Genomic DNA, 5,429 nt, shown 5'->3' on the forward strand with positions numbered 1-5,429 from the left:
GGATGGATGGATGGATGGATGGATGGATGGATGGATGGATGGATGGATGGTTGGCTCTTTGTATCTTCAGTAGAGTGATGCTTGAGGTTCAAATGCTAAAACTATTCAATCAAGATCCATTTAATTTATTTTCATAAAAACGTAACAAGTTAAAAAGCTTTACTGGAGGAGCAGATAACACAACTTTAGATGTGTACCACAAAATATTAATAAAAGTATCAAAGAGTTTAATTTATATCCAAAACTTTTCACCTTCCAAAAAAAACAAAATGAAAAAGACTCAGATAATGATAATAAATACTTTGTATTTAAATTAGGTGCATAAAAATAAAATGATACACTGTTCCATCCATTTTTGTTATTTAGTTCTGACTACTGCTTTCATCTGATGTAAGAATTATGAGTTTAGATTAACTAAACTACATTATAATGGTTTTAAATTCCTGGGAATCATCAACTGGTTTTTAAGTTTTATACTTTGTGCAGATGAACTCCAGTCCACAATCAAATCAGTTCAGTTGGTACACAAACTAATAAAGAAAACAACTAAGTGTCTGCTCTGCAGTTTAGGTTTGCATGATTTTTTTTCCTCCACTTGGAGGCAGCAAAGAGATTTTTACTACAACACACTGAAGGGAGAGAATTTGATCATGTGATTCAATCAGTGAATTAATCAAACAAATTAGCTACAAGGAGCTCCTTTGAGTCTTTCTGGGTGTGAACATGATGCTTCTTTTGTTTTTGCAGAAGAAAGTTGAAGGAATGTGCACCTGACGTGATAATAAATCATCAATCAAACAGATTCACTTGTTTAAAACGTTGGTCAAGAGTTGATCTAAAAACAAATACTTTATCAGTAAAACATCGGATCACATTCCTCCTCAGTATTCTGCTTCCTCAGACAGTTCTGACCCGTCCACACCTGCAGCCTGCTCACTTTTTCTTCAGTCGAGCGTCGCTGATTTTCACGCCGCCACCAGGCCTCCTCGTGTTCCTTGTTATCCTCCTCCAGCTCAACTCATCCAGTTCGTTCAGTTTATTTTTATGATTTTCTATGAAGTATTTTTCTACTTCCTTTAAGTACAAGAAATTGTTTTATTGATTCTCGCTTGTCAAGAAACTGAAAAATTTCACAAACGCAACGTTACTCATCGATAGTAGAAAGGTGAAATGCTGGAGATGATATTTTAGAGTGTGTGTCTGTGTCTGTTAGCAAAAACATATCATCTTCCACCAGACGATTTAATCACTGGATGAACATCTGCAGCTCATTAGAGTCAACCCCATTCAAGATGGCAGTCACCTTAAAACAAAAATAAATATCTCTATGTCAGTCATTTTGACAGCTATTGAGCTAAACTCTGGTGTGGTAGTAGCTGAGAGTGATCATCAACACATTCTGAGCACTAATAGATTGCCAACAAGCTAAGTTTGTCTATTAGAAAAATATCTCATGAACTGCTGGATGGATTTTAAAGAAACTTTCAGGAAATACTCACTTGATGTACATCTACAACTGTTCAGATTTTGGAGTCAATGCCATTCAAAATGGTTGCCACAGCTATTTTTCTTTCTTATTAAAGGCTAAATAAATGAAAATATTGATGTTAATTTTTGACTGTGTAACTTTACAAACAGCCCCCCATGCATACCTCACATTGTGACAGGACATTTTGCACGTTTCATGATCTACAAGTTTGAACTTTTTACATTATGTTTGAGTAATAATTTATCTTCTTGGCTCATGCATGTTAGAACTGTAAATAAGGAAACCTCTTTCAGGCGAGGATCCTGTGGCGCTTCCAGCTCCGAGGGATTAAAGCCGAAGAACACTCGTCATTCGCCCAGGAAGTGCAGGTGATCCGGACAACAGACTGCTGCTGTTCTTAGAAGATGGACGGTGTCTGTGTCTCCACTCATCCGGTGAATTTATAGCCTCGCCTGTTTGTGAAGGTTAAACCTGCTCTGATCCCTTCGCCTCACAGTGACACCATAATGCTGGGTGCAAACAACACGGACAGAAATCCCTCATAAAAAGCTTACACCCAGGAGATTCTTAAATTAGAGATTTACAGTAGATGTCCTAAAGCCCTGTTCTCCTAATTCTTAAGTCCTTTATTAGTCGTTCTACTTTTCTGTTTTACAGTAAAAATAAACTCTGATGTTGGACGTACAGGCAAACGTGATCCATAAATGTGCTCCAAATCAACTGACTTCAGATACAATCCTGCTTTTTGTTTCAATTTAATACAATGTTTTGGGATGTGTTTTATGTTTCAGACACTTCAGTTGTCACCACAGATAAAGATGTTTTATAGCCTATTGCAGAAACAACTCCTATTTTGCACATCTATTTTTCTCCTCTGGCTCTCGCTCAAGACGGACGCCTTTGCTCTCCCTTCCCCTGTTCTCCTCTTCTGTTTTTGCTTTCTGTGTCTTGGAGCTCCTGGTACACATCTCAACAAAAAAATACCATTACGGATCTGGTGAGCTGGACTTTCAACGCAATCAACAAAATCTTTTCAACAAAATGACATAGTCCTGGAGAACCCTCTTGTCCGGCTGAGACTCATGCTGTGGGGTACAGCAGAGATCAGCTGATGTGTCTCTCAGTTCTGTCTCAGGAGGACGCCGAAGATGTTTATATATTTGGATTTATGATAGCAGGGTTTCTGCTCTTTGGCATCAGTGGGGTTCTGTTTTATCAATTTTTGAAGAAGACATTGGCAGCAATTTCCGAGTCTGTATGAAGGACTGGTTCGTACTATGAGTACTCAAAATCAGCTGATTTATGAGCTAAACCGTAAGATGGAGGTGATTTGTGAGAATCGCAGGCCACCTGCGGCTTCTAGGACTCGCCAGCATGTTGTGATCAACCTTGAATAAGCCTCATAGTACGGATCAATGGAATGCCCATAAATTTGGCCATTTTGAATCGGGAAAGTTCCAGCAGAACTCAAGGCTGACAAGAAACAACGGTCTGCCTGAAGAAAACCAACAATTGTGGCTTATCTGAATCTGACTCCCCCGTTTGGCCTCAGATATTCATTCAAGAGTTGTTATAAATGCTGATAGCTGTGGGCAGAAATGATCCCCTGTGGCAAAATAATCTGACCACAGATACTGATCCATCCACCTGGATCCAGCTTGCTGTCAGATCTGGCGGGCCTTTCGGTCCTCCTGGGCAGAAGGACTGTCCGAATACTGGGCAGAATTCCTCCCTAAGTGATGGCCACTCCTCCCAGCAGTCTGCCGAACTCCTCGTCGCCACGGACAGACAGCTAAAGAAGCCAGGGAATGATCCTGGTCCTCCCGTTGTCACGAGCCAAGTTTCCCACCAGCTCCAGGATCTCGGCGGTCAGGTACTCGAGCACCGCTGCAGGTTGACAGGAATTTGTCCATGGCGCCTCCTTTTCAACACATTTGGGATTTGGGGCTGCAGCTGAGGTATTTGAGCTTTTGAGATGTTAATCAGCTGCTCCTGGTTGTAAAAAAAAAAGCTTTGTTGCCAAGGTTACGCAGAGTAAATAATCATCCAAAAAAGTGATTTACATCCAGAAAAAATAGGAATTAAAGATTTCAAAAGCAATAACTCAGAATGAATACGACAGCTCCAACATGCAGCCACCCCGAGTGGCACAATTCAAAAAGGAGATGTTTATAGCATAAGTTACCTGAAGGTTAATTTGTCAAATTTTATACCTTGACTCTGCATGATGTGCAACCGTCAAACTGATTTTCCTCCCAAAAAAGGGTAAAATTTTTCAGTTTAGACAATTGATGGGTTCTCTGTCATCACGGCCGACAGGAAGATTGGAGCCAGACTGTAGACAGAACACGAGGAGCTCAAGGAAATAACTAAAAACTGAATTTTATAACAAAACCAAAACGCTGACGTGGCAGAAAATCTACTCACAAAACAACTGAAAAGGTGCACAAGGAACACAAGGAGCACCAGAACTGTGGCATGAAAGGCAATAATGCTCTGCTGACGGGATGAGGGACGCAGACAGAGCAGATAGGCTGGGACTGATGAGAGGAGAGGCTGCAGCTGTGACAGGGGAGCAGGGAGCAGGTGGAGATGGGCGTGGCAGGCGGAGGAGCAGAGTCAACAGGACTAAACCTAAAGATCACAAAATATTAAATAAATCTAATCCTAAAACAGAAAACTGTAAACAAAAACAAATCCTGATAATCCATTGTGAGTGAAATGTGGGTCTGTGATGTTTGCAAACCGTTGTTTTCTGTTTTTAATTTACATTTTGCACAAAGTCTGTTGGGATCAGGGTTGTAGCTCAAGTGGAACGAAAATGCATCTTTCTTGATTTTCACACCCACTGTGTCATCTTTAATGGGCGTGGACGTTTGGTTGATTTGGATCTAGTGCCTCATAAATTTAACACAATTAATCTTTAAAATCAAAACAGTAATTGGCTTGAATTAACAATAGATGAGCTAGATTTACCACCAGCTGCTGATCATTTAAAATAATCTTAGATGACTGCAATGATAAATTATTACACAGACAGTGTGCGTTATCATTTTCATTGATTTTATGTACAGTTATTTGATTAAAAAGTTCATTTTTAATATGTTTTATTAAAGCTGACATGTACACTTATAAACTTAAAATTCTGAGATAATTAGCACACAAACCCCCGCCGCCTAAAGTTCTGACTTCCCCCTCTGTGGTATTGTTAACAAGATAATGTTGGATTAGTAACGTTCCAGTTTAATTTAACATTTAGCCACAATTCACTTAAATTTTTTTAGTTTCTCATGTTTTAATTTAAAACTGACATGCAGGAGGATCGTACGTGGCACGAAAACCTAAAATAAAGTTGACTGGAGGTACAGACAAGCACTGATGAATGAGTGGAGACACCTGGGCACAATGGCAACCGGGAACAGGTGAGAGTGGGCGGGGCAGGAGCTGAGAAACACTGATGGACTGAGAGTAAAATGGCTGATGGCACCAAAACTAATGAAAAGAACAAACGGAGGATAAATAGTATTTACAGAACAGGACAGATTTATGAGGACAAAACAAGGAGTTGACCAAAGCAAAAATAAAACATTAACTGGGACAATGTGCAAAACACAAAGAAACAGAAGATGAGGAGTGATGATTACAAACACAATACAATACAGCATATTACAACATGTTACAATATGACAGGAAATGATACCACACATTATGATACGACACAATACAACATGATACAAGACAATATAACATGACAGGACACAATAAAACATGACTCGACACAAGTTAACATGACTCGACGCAATATAAAATGACTTGACACAATATAACATGACTTGACACAAGATAACATGACTCAGCACAATATAAAATGACTCGACACAATATTAAATGACTCGACACAAAATAACATGATAGGACACAATATAACATGATTTGACGC

This window comes from Nematolebias whitei, chromosome 9 (assembly GCF_014905685.2).
Source record: "Nematolebias whitei isolate Nwh7 chromosome 9, NemWhi1, whole genome shotgun sequence".
NCBI lineage: Eukaryota > Metazoa > Chordata > Actinopteri > Cyprinodontiformes > Rivulidae > Nematolebias > Nematolebias whitei.